Raw genomic sequence first — 14544 nt, 5'->3', positions numbered from 1 at the left:
CCTGTGTGGATTCCCCACTGTACCTCCAGAACCTTAAAGAAAGGGAACACTCAACAAATACTCTTGGAATGAGTGGGATATTTGTGGAGGGGAGACTGTCTCTGCTGACTCTCTGTTCACCTGGTCCCCGACAAAATTCTCCCCGAATCGATGTATAGGTTTAACACATTTCCAGTCAAAATCCCAGCAGAGTATTTTTATACGTAGAGAAGCTGATTTATAAGTGTTTATGGAAAATGAAAGGCACTAGAATAGCCAAAACAATTTGGAAAGGAAGAATATAATTGAAGGAATCATGCCATCCAATTTTAAGACTCATAAAGCTACAGTAATCAAGACAGTGTTGCACTGATGAAGGGATAGGCACGTGAAACAATAGAACAGAATAAAAAAGTCCAGAAATAGACTTACATTAATGTCGCAATTGATTTTTAATAAAAACGTACAGGCAATTCAACTAAGAAAGAATAGTCTTTCAACCAATGGTATTGCAAAAATTAGATATTTATATGAAAAAAAGAGTCTTGACTTAAACTTCACATTTTATATGCAAATTAACACAAAATGGATCACAGACCTAAATGTGAAATGTAAAACTATAAAATTTTTGGAAGACAACATATCAGAAAATCTTTGTGACCCAGGGTTAGCAAAAGTGTTCTTAGATATGACAACTTTAGCATGAAACAAAAAACGGGGGGCGGGGGGAATGGACAAGTTGGAATTTATCAGAATAAAAAAAAATTGCTCTGCTGAATGAAAAGCAAATGAAAATAAAATAAAAACACAAGCTAAAAACTGAGAGAAATTATTTGCAAAGTGCATATCGAACAGACACTTGTAACCAGAATATTTAAAGAGCTCTTTAACTCAAGAGTAAAAAACAAATAACCCAAGTGAAAATCAGAAAAATGCTTGACAAGACACTTCACCAAAGAGGATATATGAATAGTAAATAATCAAATTTTAAAAACTGTTAAACATAATTAACAATTAAGGGAAATTGAAATGACTCCCTTATCTACCTGCCTCTGTAAAACCCCAGGTCCTCTTTCTTTCCTTTGACATATTCATTATTAACAAGTGTTAATAATGTCAAAACTATAATGAGATATATCACTACATATCTATTAGAATGGCTAAAATCTGCCATACCAAGTGCTTACAAGAATGTAGAACAAATGGAATTCTTATATAGTGCTGGCAGGAATGAAAACTGGTATGTCCACCTGGGAACGTTTTTGAGATGTCTTCTAAAGTTAAACATATGCTTACCTGTACGAACCAGCAGTCCTACTCCTAGCAATTATCCTACTTATGACCATGTAAAAATTTGTACACAAATTTTTATATCAGCTCTATTCATAATCATCAAAAACTGGACACAACTCATTTATAGTTCAATGGATGAATGGATAAAAACAAACAAACAAAACAAACAAAACCCTAAGGTACATCCATACAGTGGAACGCTATTCATCAATATAAAGGAACGAACTATTTTACATACACACAATAACTTAGATAGGTCTCAAAGGCATTATGTTAAGTAAAAAGAACCCATCTCAAAAAAGTACATATTGTATGATTCCATTTAAATTACATTTCAAAAAGATAAAATTACAGGGACAGAGAATAGATTAGTGGTAAGAATGGGGAAAAACAAAACTCATCTACTATTGATTAACATGTAAACCAATTTGGAAAACTTTTTGGTAATTACTGAAGCTGATCCTTTGGTGCAATAATTCTCTTCCTAAATGCATACCAACAGGAATGAACATATATGTGCAGCAAAAGGGTACACATAGCAGTGCTATCCATAACAGCCAAAGCACTATAGCAAATAAAACATCAAAACATCAATTAACATTCCTATAGATAAATTATGATGTAATCATATTAGGGATAACTGAATGAAAGAAGCCAGACATATAAATATACACTGAGCGATTCCAGTTATAGAAATCTTCAAACCAGCAAAACTAACCTATGGCGTTAAATAGATTTAAATCTGACTGAGTTCAAGGTATATTTTATTTATTGATCAGTGATTATGGAGGTGTGTTCACTGAAATTGTATTGAGCCAAAGATACACGACCTGTGCAATTTCCTACATGAGGGTCATATTTAAAAGAACAAAAATGATTTTTAAAGGAAACACTGTCCTTTCATGATAAAATCTACTAAATGATACTTGGGTTAAGATTTCTCACCTGCTCAGCCAAGGTAGTTATTCATGTCCAGCAGTGGAGACACACGAGGCACAAATATTTCAGAGGCAAAATAGAAGATGTACGTGTTGTCAGTCAATGAATGATGGGCCTTCAAAAAGTTGTAGATTTCTTCAAGGTGTGAATCAAAAAATTTTGAAGGATGGGGCAGGGTGATAGGAAAATGGGGAAAGAACTAATATTTATTGAGAACCCATTATGTTCAGTACCATGCTAGATCATTTGTATTGTCAAGACAAAATGTATCGGACAGTAAAGGAGGTGGTTTTACTTAGGTTATTGCAATAGGGAAAACATTCATTAATAATGAATATGTCAAAGGAAACAAAGAGGACCTGGGGTTTTATAGAGGCAGGTAGATAAGGGAATCATCCGTGAGTCTTATGGGAGTCATGAGGCAGGATAGAGAGGGGTGGAGTGGGTCTTACCTTGGGAATAGTCAAGAGCATGGTAGTCTTTTAAATTAGCCATTTCCTGGAACACAGAGGAGTGGGGAGGATTTCTTTATCCTGGCTGTTTTCTGAGACCACAAGGCTCAGGTAAAGTTCAACATTGTCAGTGTAGATCACTTATTAATCCTCACATGGACCCAAACAAAGGATGTTTCGAAGGTAAATTAGAAACGTAGAGAAAAGAAACTGACTCAGAACAATATTTTGAAAAAAAATAAAAATTCTGAAGATTTTATCTTGAATAATTCCAAGTCACTACAGTTGAAGGCATGTAGAATGATGGCCTGTAGAGACCATGTATTAATGTGAAATTTTATAGATATACTGAACAAGAAAATCTGATATAATCTTACACAGAAACATATGGCGTGCATGAGAGGAAATCTTTCAACAACTGAGATAGCTTATGAAAGGCTGCCTAGTGAAACATCAGGGATCTTAATTTTTAAATCTAAAATTTGTTGTGAGAAGATGACCTCAGTGAAAAAAGCATCAGGAACTGAATATATGTGGACAATTTGAATTCAATTCCTAGTCACTCTGAGGCTGCCCCTAAGTAGTGCTTGAGCTCAGACAATGATTCCAAAACTTCAATTAGATTGTCCTTGAGGTGTAGCTGGCTCACTCAAAGATGTAGCTGGCTCACTCAAAGAGCGTCATTGGCTCCTCTGTGGGGGTAAAGGGACAAATGAATTCATTAAATATTTCTCCAGCCCAGATTATGTGTTGATATTTTATTAGATTTGTGGAATCAAAACATTCAAAATCACGGCCCTGACCCTGAAGAGCGTCCAGTCTCCTGGTACCAATGAATATGTAAAAATAACTGTAATGTAGTGGAACTAACACAACAGTAGAGGTATGGATATTTTGTCCTGGGCACACCCAGGGCTGACTGGAAGTCCTCCAAGACAACTTTTAGAGATCTCTGTATTAAGTTGTCTCATCAGCTCTTTTCCCACACCTCACAACAGTATTTTAAAAACCTCACCATTCTCTTCAGTCCTCTTACACTACACCCTACCCCCTAATCGAGACTATGCTGCCTCAGAAGCAATGAAAAAAAGAAAAGGAAAAAAAAAAACTAAAAAAAAATTCTTAATTTGCAAAGTAAAGAATAGTAGAAAGTTTTATAGAGACAATTGTGTCACTAACGTCTGAGAACTGAGTTTTTCTTGATAGGATGAAGACAAAAGAAGAATGTGTATTATAATTCCAGTAAAGCATTTGACACAACATTTATCAAAACTTGAATGAATTAAGATGAATTTTTGGTTGATTGGTCAGCTTTAGAAATGTGAAAACTCATCTTTTCCAATAATATTAATAATAAAAACATGACAGTGCCAGATAAAGAGAAATTTTCAAAATTCCATTGGACTTAGCATTAAGTTCTATTTTTCTTTGCATTGGTTTTGGAAATTAAAGTTACTAGATAAAATCCGATGACTCTATGACTTTATGGAGAAATTGTTAAAACAATGGCATTCAGCAAGACTGTAGTAAATGCTTTCAGTTTATAAAATTGTGACCTTCTACACCAAAAACCAAAGTTAGCTAATGCAATTTAAATATATACAATATTACAATACAATTTTTAAAACTGTAAGATCCTAGAAATAAATCTAGCAAATACGTGCATCACTTTTAGGAAAAATAATATGAAATTGTTTTATTAAAAAATACTTTAATAAGCAAAAAAATTGAAAACTATACCATAATCAAAGATGTTAATTCCCTCGTTAATCTATAAATTCAATGCCATTTCTAGTTCTAATTCGAATTCTAAACTGTATATGGAAAAGAAAACAAAAAATGTAAAAATAGTGCTAGAAAGAAGAACAAGGTATTAACTTATCACATATCGAGACTTACTATAAGGCTGTAGTAATTGACAATGTGGTATTTGCACGAGGATATAGAAGTAGAATAGAGAATCCCAAGAGACACACACAAATGAGGACACTTGATATAATGTAAGGGTCTACTCTCAATTCTTCTACCTCTCTCGCAACTCATAATAATTAGAATTAGATTTGTATTTTCTGTTTCAGTGATCTCTTTTAGAGTTCTATTCAGGGTCTGCTTTTGGCCTCTCAATCTAACTTACTACCAATTGGTATGGCAAATGTTCTAAATCAGTGTTGTGAAATGTTAGAGAGCCTCAGCATCCTGTAGAGGGCTTGTTAAAACACACACTGCTGGGCCTCACATGCAGTTTCTTATTCAGTCAGACTGGAGTGAGGACTGAGAAATTTACATTTCTATCAAGATCCCAGGTGACACTGATGCTGCTGGTTCCAGAACCATACTTTGACATTCATTGTTTTAGATGTTCTAGTACTTATGTAAACTTTTCATAATACAAAGTGTAAAAGATTAAAAAAATACATAAAACTACAGCCTGCACCTTTTTCTAATCCATTGAGTAAGTCTAATGATCTCTCATATCAAGGGGATGCTTTCAGGAGTCTTTCGTTAGATCAGTAAATGATAGTCAGAACTCTTAACAATGATCAGTCTAGAGAATAAAGAGGAGAAAAACTCTAACACTCAGGTGTGGATGCAGACCTTGCCCTGAGAGGAGGGACAGGCAGGGATGGGGCCAACCAGTTCTACATGAATCCTCTGTGCAGTATTTGACAGCACCGATGGACTAGTCATCTTGAAACTCTCCACATTTAGATCCTCAGGTTTGTGAACGTCATACTTTCCAGGGTTAATTTCTACATCTCAGTTTCTTTCATGCTTCTCTGCCTGACTGTCCCTTAAAAAATGAGATCCCTGATGTTTCCATTTTTAGACATTTTCTCACAATGTCATTCTAAGGTAGTCTTCTCTACTGCAGTCTTCATTTATGTGGAAATAACTTTTAAATCTGTTTCTCTAAGCTAGCCCTCGTGGTACACCCATGTTTCCAAACACCCACAGATGTCACATCATATTTTGAATGGAACATAATTAAAATGAAACTCATTATTTCTCCAGTCTTCCTACCCCACTGGTCTACTCCCTACCCCTTTCACTCCAAATCAAATTTACTTTTCCTGCATCTCTTATCTCCCTTACACTGGGAGAGCGTATGTATAGTATTTACATATATACATAGCTATTAGATTGAAACTGTTGCTGGATATTAGGCACACTATTTAATATCTCTTAGATATTAATTTTCCATAAATGGAGCTAAAAATAAATCCTGCTTTATGGGTTTTTTTTTGTTTGTTTGTTTTTATGATGTGTCAGCAGTAGCAGTGAGCTTGTTTATAAATGCAAATTCTAGGGCCCTGTTCTCGACCTACTGTATCAGAACCTCTGGTCTTGCAATCTGTTTTGATAAGCCTCCTGTGCTCCTGATGTATGCTGGAATAGAGTTCCACTGATTTAAGGGAATGATGTTACCATGTATCCAGGCATCTAAGCCAGAAATCTGGAAAATCTCTTTTCTTTCTCACATAAAGCTAAATTCTATTGGTCATCACGTCTCCCCAAACTAATTTAAATTTCTTGTTTCATCTATTTTTCATTTTCCTGTCCACTGTGGCCATACATGCTTAAATAGATTGTTGGACTAGCTTCCTGATATGACAGCCACCAGTTATACTTACCATCATTTAATTCCTTCTTTACAAGGCCATGAGAGTTGGGATTAGAAAAATCGAATGCTTTATTTCTCTTTGTAAAATTCTTCCCTGCTCTTCTATCTGTTACTGCACAGAGCCCAGAGTCCTTAGCATAAAGTAAGCACTCCTTTGGGACTGGCTGGAGACTAAAATTACACCTTCATCCAGTCCTGCCAAGTTCCCTTGTAGCTGTTCTTTCTCCTCTCCAGACTTCTCTCCTCACAGAGCTGGTGTCTCCCAGACTTTGTGTAAAGGAACTATTCCTGCAGGGCAGAGTTCTTACTCTATAATACACGTACGGTGCATTAGTGTGAGGAGAGTGTGGGCCTTAGAATGGGACACCCCCAAATTCACCCCTCAGTTTCCTCCTTTAATGCCTCCATGATCCTTGGGCAAATTATGTAACCTTCCTCTGCATCTTTTTTTCCTTATCTCTAAAATGAGCAAATTACTAGAACCCATTTAATTGTATAACCGTAAAATTCCAATGAATGAATGTATCAACTACATCTGCCATAATGTTTTCTCTAGAGCAAGTAAGGGACACATGACATTTCTTTTCTCTCCCATCATAATCTTTCTAGGTTCTTGTGGTCTGTAAGAGTGTGTAAGTACTACAAAGGATATTAGTTTCTTTATCTAATGCAGGGGTGTCAAAACTGCAGCCTGCAGGCCAACTGCGGCCTGCAATTCATTTTTTATTGGCCCGCAGCAAATTCCAAAAATATATTTAGTTTACTTAAATAAACCAGGTGAGGCAATACGTACTTCACCTCGAGTGAGTGGCCCGGCTGTTTGTGTATTTTACCGCATATGGCCCTTGGTAAAAAAAGTTGAAAAAACTTTGGACACCCCCAATCTAATGCTTCAGGTACACCATGTTGGATTATAAATACTTTATTTGGTATTGGACACTGTTTGGTATTTCGTTACTGGCATCCATTCTCCTTCCTTATGGCACTCTAGCTGTCACTCATTATGTATAGTTTTTGCGAGAGGATGATTCCAAATTCTGGCATCCCACTAATGAAGTCAGGGAGCCAGGTCCTTTTCTTCTCATCCTCTGATAGTACCAGAGCAAGCAGGTAAACCTAAACTCAGACACTCTAAGTTCTCTCCAGGGACTTAAGCTCTTATTGGAGAGATGTAACAGCTGGGAACCCTGACTCCTTTATCCCAGCAGATGTGTCCTGACTAGGATGTTTTCAACCCCAGAATGGTTGCTGTGTTTCCCTTTTTGCACAGGCAGAATTCCCTTGCTTACTAACTTTTCCAAACAGGGCCCTCCAGGTTTTTGTCAATGCTATGACTCCCTAGAGAGTCTTCCAATAAAACCACAGTTAGTTTCTGCTGATTACACCCAGGCGGACTGGTTTGTTATGTTACACTTTTCATTGATTTACTCTTTTTTCTGCATTGGTGTTAAACGCAAGGCCCCACGCGCTTTTGTGATTAGAGGAATGGTCATCACTTAAGATGGGCTCATGTGAGTCCTTGTGAAAATGCCAGTGTTTTCAGTTTTAGAATTGTGTACACACTTTGTAGGCACTGCATGACCTTGATTCTCTCTTTCTAGCTCATGTTGATTAAAAATTGTTTTTTGAAAGCAGATTTTCATTGCAAATGAAGACGGAAGCATCGTAACTATATTTATCACTAACAGCCCTTACTTGCCAGCGATTATCAATTAGTGAAAAACAGATTTTAAGGATTAAAACAATAACATACAGTATTTATCCTCCAAACCATACTTCTCATTAAAAAGTCTTTCCAATTGGCCTGTAAAGGGCAATGTTGTCTTTTCTCTATGTGGAAAGAGAAGGCTTTCAATTTTGTACCATATTTGTGTCTCTCTTCATAATTACCCATGTGTAAAGTGTTTCATTTCATGCTCATTCGTTTCATTCTTCTTTTTTTTTTTTTTTGGTAGTACTCAACAACTGACAAGATCATTTATACTCCTAATCTACAGATCTAATACTTGGTTATCAAATCTTGCTATCCCATCCCTATGAAGGCTACTGATATAGACATCTTCTTTGACTTGTTTTTTAAAAGGCACTTTAGTGCGAGCATTGAAAAATATATTTCTCTTGTAATCTTATCTCATGTTAAATAAACTACATTCTCTTCAGTAAAAGCATTCATCACCACTTGAAGAAACAAAGGCAATATAATCACTTTAGTAACAAATCTATAACTGACTTTAATCATTCAAAAGAGTACACATAATATGACATTTTAATTATGCTTACTTTGCTCAAACTCAAGCTGTCCAATTCCATCCACAGCACTGATCTCCAAAAATGCCAGCAGGAATTCACTTCTATTCCTTTATTCTGTTAATATATGTTGTGTTCCTAATGTGTACCACACTCAGTGTTAGGTCCCAGGAACTCAGATAATGGGAAGGACCAATGTCCCTGGGAAATGCCTTAATTTAGGATATGGGGGGAAGACTTAACTCCTCGAGGAGATTTTGCGTATTTCTTGATGCAGACAACAGAGATGTGGAGAAACACTGAACTAAAGTGCACAGTCCAGTCCTGTTTCCAGTGTGTGCCTGGGATGTGATCTCAGGTGTGTCAGTTCCTTTCGCCCTTCATGTGTATATTCAACAAGTTTAATGCTGTTAACACTGACCAGAAATTCAAAGTGACAGAACCGGAGGTACTGCAATCTGGAACTCTTAACTTTTGTAAACTGGTGAGAATAGTGGAATGCACAAGGTCTCTACTTAACGACTTCTCCATCTTTTCTTATAGACTCCTCTGCTCAGCCATTCAGGAATAGGATAACATCTGGTCTGAATATCTATTAGGACCATATGCTTTCCTCTGCTATATTATCATCCTAGAATAGATTAAGGGAAATCCAAACCAAATGGGGATTTGGGGGAATTTTCAAGGGTCACTTAATAAAGTAATTCTGGTTTTCCCTTTGCAAAGAACGCGGCATACTGTATAGACAATGTAGAGACCAAAGCACAGTCTCATGGCAGAAATAACCTGAACAAATAATCTTCATAATCATAATCATTTTCCTCACAATTTTCAAATGGGAAATAGAAACTGTTAATTGTCACAGTTAAAATGGATGCATCCTGCTGGGATGTTACTTGAAAGATGACATTCTATGGAATAGCCTTGTCTTCTAAATGAAAACCAGTAGCTTGGGCTCTGGCTTTGATTTCCCCCCAAACTCCTTGCTGACGGTATTCATCGTGCTTTGGGAACTGGCTCTGTTCCTCTCCCATAAGGCTGTCTTGATTTATGGTTGAGATCTTCATGGCCAAGTGACAAACGGTTAAGGTTGGATTGCATAAAACCAAGCACTAACTAATGTTCTCTGAGAATGTATTGAGGGAGTACGGTTCAGTTCATTTGCTTTTGATTTTACAATTAGAATATAAGATATTTGGCTTTGAGAATGTTTCACTTCAAAATTCTATCAATGAAATAGACTTTCTCTCTCATTTTAAAACTCATTATCGCTACTCTTTTAAGAAATTAGACCCACAGAGAGTTAATAGTTAAAACAGTAAACATGAGTTGTGTTGGTAACTAGAAGCATAAAATTAAATTGATACTCTATTCTCAACATTCTAACCTAATCAGGGATAATTTGAAATTTTATCACTGAAAGGATTTAAAGTGGATTAGGAATATGTTTTATTAAAATAATTATAAATAAAGTATAAGAAGATGATAAATTCTGTGTAGAGGTAATGTCTTAGGACGCATATGTATTGAAACTTTTAACATAGTGCAAACATCAGCACATGGTCAGGTGGAAGAATTTTTAATTCCATCTCTACCTTAAGATAAAGTTAAGATAAGATCGTGTATAGCAACCAAGATGCTGCTTCTCAGCTACCCCGTCTGATTTTGCATTATGAGTAAGAAGTTAGCATTGAACGTATTTCATTTTGAGATGCATACATTTATTTAATAAAATATTTTCTGGTTTCCTTGGTATGAGCCAGGACTCCGATTATCAATAGGCAGTCATTAACCAGCTCTCCAACCGTCTTGCACAATTTTAAATTAAATCCAAGCTATTGGCAACATTCTACTCTTCTCTTATTTTCTTTTCTTCCTCATGCCTCCTCCTTCTCCTGCCTTTCCATTTCCATTAAGTGATACTATTCTCCCAAACATGGATTTTGAAAAATTTGGGTGCTGGCATTACTAGAAGACAATTTGTTTAGGGATTTGTGGTTAATGTCTAATATGTCATTACAATTGATAGTAGAATTATTCTTACAAGTAAGAAACGAATTAACTTCCAATTGAGAGAATAAAGTATATATTTCATCAATAGGGAAAAAAATTCCAGTTAAAATATCTTGATAGACTTTTTTATCAGATAAGATCTCTCTAAAGACATAGGAACAAGAGAACAGGAAAACTAAGTCATCAAGGGCCACTGATGGAGTTGGAAGTCATGGGCTCCAAGTCAGAATCTGATTTCTAGAACAAGTTTTACATGTATGTAAAAATTTCAGAACATGTATATTGGTTTGATTTGGATAAATGTAGATCAAGATGTTGTATTAACAATGGATGCTAGGAAGCTAAAATTTCAATGTCCATTTTTTTTCCTATTTGCTAGAATAGAAGAATACGTAAAATACATCTATATCCTACATAAATACATTTATAAATTTTCATTTGTAAGATTATATATTTTTTATCAGATAGTGAAAAGAAGACTCCAGTGGCTCTCAATTAATGGTAATAGGACAAAGATAAAAAGTAAAGCTTGAGTCAATCATGAAGCTGTGCTTAATATGGATTCAAATCCTCCAAGAAGTTTCATAGCTAACAGAAATAATCTCTGATGATTGATAAAACTGGTTACTTTACACAAAGCAGTTTGGTATTTTTTTAAATTACAGTGGGTTAAAATTACAGTGGCAACCTATTTTGGGTTTTAATATCAATTAAATTGATCGTACCAAAGTTTTATTTTTAATGGAACATAATACTATAGAACAGTGTAGAACTGAAATTATTAGAGTGAATGGCAGTTAGTAAGGGTAGTTGGTGTTTTCCAAAACTTTAGTTTCAGGATGTATGTTATCCTCACTTACATACAAACATATGTTTGTATTGGATCACAACATTGAATATATATCTTATTGTGAGTCATAGTGAAAATGTTTACATGCCACTGCAGTAAGCAGTTGATAAAACTTTGCCCTTGTACCTCCAATTTAGAAGCTTTAACAGTGTTGGAAGGGCCTTCAGACAGTGACTGTGGGTTAAAAACTTCCACTGAATGACAAAACTGTTCCAAGCCGTTTTATGAGAAATGAAACAGCAATTAAGAAGAATATGCTTCAGTCATAATGGTACAATGCATGTCATTTATCTAAATATGGAAAATGATAACAGACGTTCTTGTCCCTTAATATAATCTACTCTAAGTCAAAAGTTGAATCTGTTTTTTATTTGTCAGCTAAAATCAAACAAGCCATAGTAGATAATATATTCTACATTTGAAAATTAACAGAGCTAACCTTTTCATCATACTGAGAATATTAAAAACCCACATAACCTTTCACTTTCAGTGTGTCTGAATTCTATTTGTTTTTGTGTAATATATCAATGAGAGGCTCCATTTCTAAAAGAGAGGTTCCATTTCTAAAAAAGGAACAATATCTATTGGGTGTTTTCAAAGCAGGTACAAATGTCGAATTGTAAATAATTTTAGTTTTCTTTTTATCCTTTCTGAAAATTTACATACATGGACGTGTTTGTGTGTGTGTGTGTGTGTGTGTGTGTGTGTGTATGTGTGTGTGTGTGTGTATGTTTTAGATCTGCTTTAAGTCAAACTCACTATATCTTTGAGTCAGTATTACGTGTACAAAAATTTTTTTTAATTTTCTATATTGTATAGTCAAGGATTATAAAGGGCTGTCCTATAATCTTAAATTACATTTAATTTTAACCTCAATTAGGTTGATTAAATGTTCTAGTGGCTATAACAGGATCCTCAAAATTTTTGTTCCACCCATGTGATTTGTAATAAATAACTTGAATAGGAATTACAACACATGTTTTCCAAAACAATTTTGCTTCTGCAACTACTACACAAATACACTCTTGCTTGTGCCATAGCGTTTTAATTGTTTAAATAAAGACTGTCCCAGAGATTTTATTTTACTACATGTAAAATATGAGTCAGATTTCACTTTGGGAAAACACTGAAAGTGAAATGGAAAACATTCAGGTTATTTTTATAAAATAAAAATAGTGTACTTTTGCTTAAAATATGATGTCTGAAAGTAAATGTATAGCTTTAGCTTTATTATTAGTTTTGAGTCAGTTACATGCTAAAGTCTGTTCCTGAAATTCATAAAAAGTGAGAGTTAGACAAAAATATAACTGGTCGCTTCAAGAGTATGCAGTCATTACATATAAGAATCTTTCTTAACCTTGTCTTTGTAGCCTGTGAATAAAATAAATATCAACTATTAAAAAATACATATCAGTTTGACCTTCAGAAAGGGACAACATCTTATGAACTCTACCAAGAGTATAGCTGTCTCAAGAATGGTGGGAGAGCCACTTACAAAAATGGTGAAACCACATACCCATAGATGAAATTCCCACTGGATTTAATGAAAATAAAATTTGGCAAAATATAGAGAAGTGGGGAGAACATTAGAATTTTTAGAGGAATTTATGTACTCTTGTGAGGTTTAAACATATATTCTCAAATTTCCATCCTCTTATTTTTATTAAGGACCTCAATGTACTGCATGGTTAAGAGTGCAGGCTCTTGAGTTACAATGGCCAGAGTTCAGCATTAGCTTTTTCACTTAAAAGCTGCAGGAGCTAGATATTTTTAACCTTTCCTATCCCATTTTCCTCATCTGCACTATGAGGGTAATGTAAGATCTACCACAAAGGGCTGTTTTAAGAATTGAATGAGATAAACTGTGTACAGTGATTAGTATAATGCATGGTTCATATGAAGTGTTCTATAAATGTCAGTTAATATTGATAGATGTTTTCTGATTAGTGATAAATATTAATGATGAACAGTACAGATATATACATAATGATGAAAATGAAAATATACCTATCAGTCATAATTCAAATATTGTTAAATAACAATGCTGCATTTCTTTCTAGGAAAAAAAAATATATATATATAGAGAGAGAGAGCACTTTATATGTACCATGCTCAATGCTAAGTATGTGTGTGTAAATGTGTTTCCACACTTATTTCCATATATAGTTGAAAATGAATAGTATATGTAATTTGTATGTGTTTCTTTTATTGTATTGTCTTGTTTTGGTTTAACATTTGAACAGAATTTTGCATGTTACCACGTAATCAAAGATTATAATTGGACAGTCCTGAAGCCCAAGCATTGTTCTTGCTAACTGTATGAAAGATACTAACATATCCTGAAATTACCTTATTCAAATCAAAACAGTAGAGTCTTATGTGAACACACACACACACACACACACACACACACACATGCACGCACCCCGCCTCATTCCGTTATTCATGAACACTAATTTCTATTTTTGACCTATGTACCTATAAAGTTTCCAATACCAGTCCTGTGCCATTATTTTATATTTGGCTCCATTTTGTAGTTTCAAACTTGGCTTAACCCAACAGTTCTCTTCCCACTTTAATACAATCTATACATGTTTAATCTTTTCAAAGATTACTTTAAAATGTTGATTTACACAAGTTCTTTCCCTCCATCCATCTCTCTCCCTTCCTCCCTTCTTTTCCTTTGACATAATCCACTGTGCTGCAGCCATTTGAGCGTCTTCCTCAGCGATCTATACTCTCATAAGACTTAATTCTGCTACAAAATTCAAATCAATTCTGAGATGTTCTGTAAACTTTGCCTTGCCCTTGATAATCTCCCTCATTAAATTCCAGTACAAACTCCTGGATACACCATTTACTTAGCGTTTAGATAAGGTTACTTGTTAATGGGATCTTCATTTAAAATGGGGATGATTTGCGGCTCCTCACTTAACCTGTAGGAGTCCAGATGGAAACTGCTGTAATTCATATATCTTTCCCATTGTTCTTCAAGATTTTTAAAAATATGTCTTTATTACTTTCTTTATTAAGTTTTCTTTATAGTAGATTGTTTTGCCTTATTATTCTTCTAGTTGTTGATTTAAGATTTATATAATTTTGACAATTGTTGTATTGATTGACATTTGCTGGCAGAATTGTAAGGACCC

This window comes from Rhinolophus ferrumequinum, chromosome 8, assembly GCF_004115265.2.
Source record: "Rhinolophus ferrumequinum isolate MPI-CBG mRhiFer1 chromosome 8, mRhiFer1_v1.p, whole genome shotgun sequence".
Taxonomy (NCBI): Eukaryota; Metazoa; Chordata; class Mammalia; order Chiroptera; family Rhinolophidae; genus Rhinolophus; species Rhinolophus ferrumequinum.
This window is presented reverse-complemented; position numbering follows the sequence as displayed.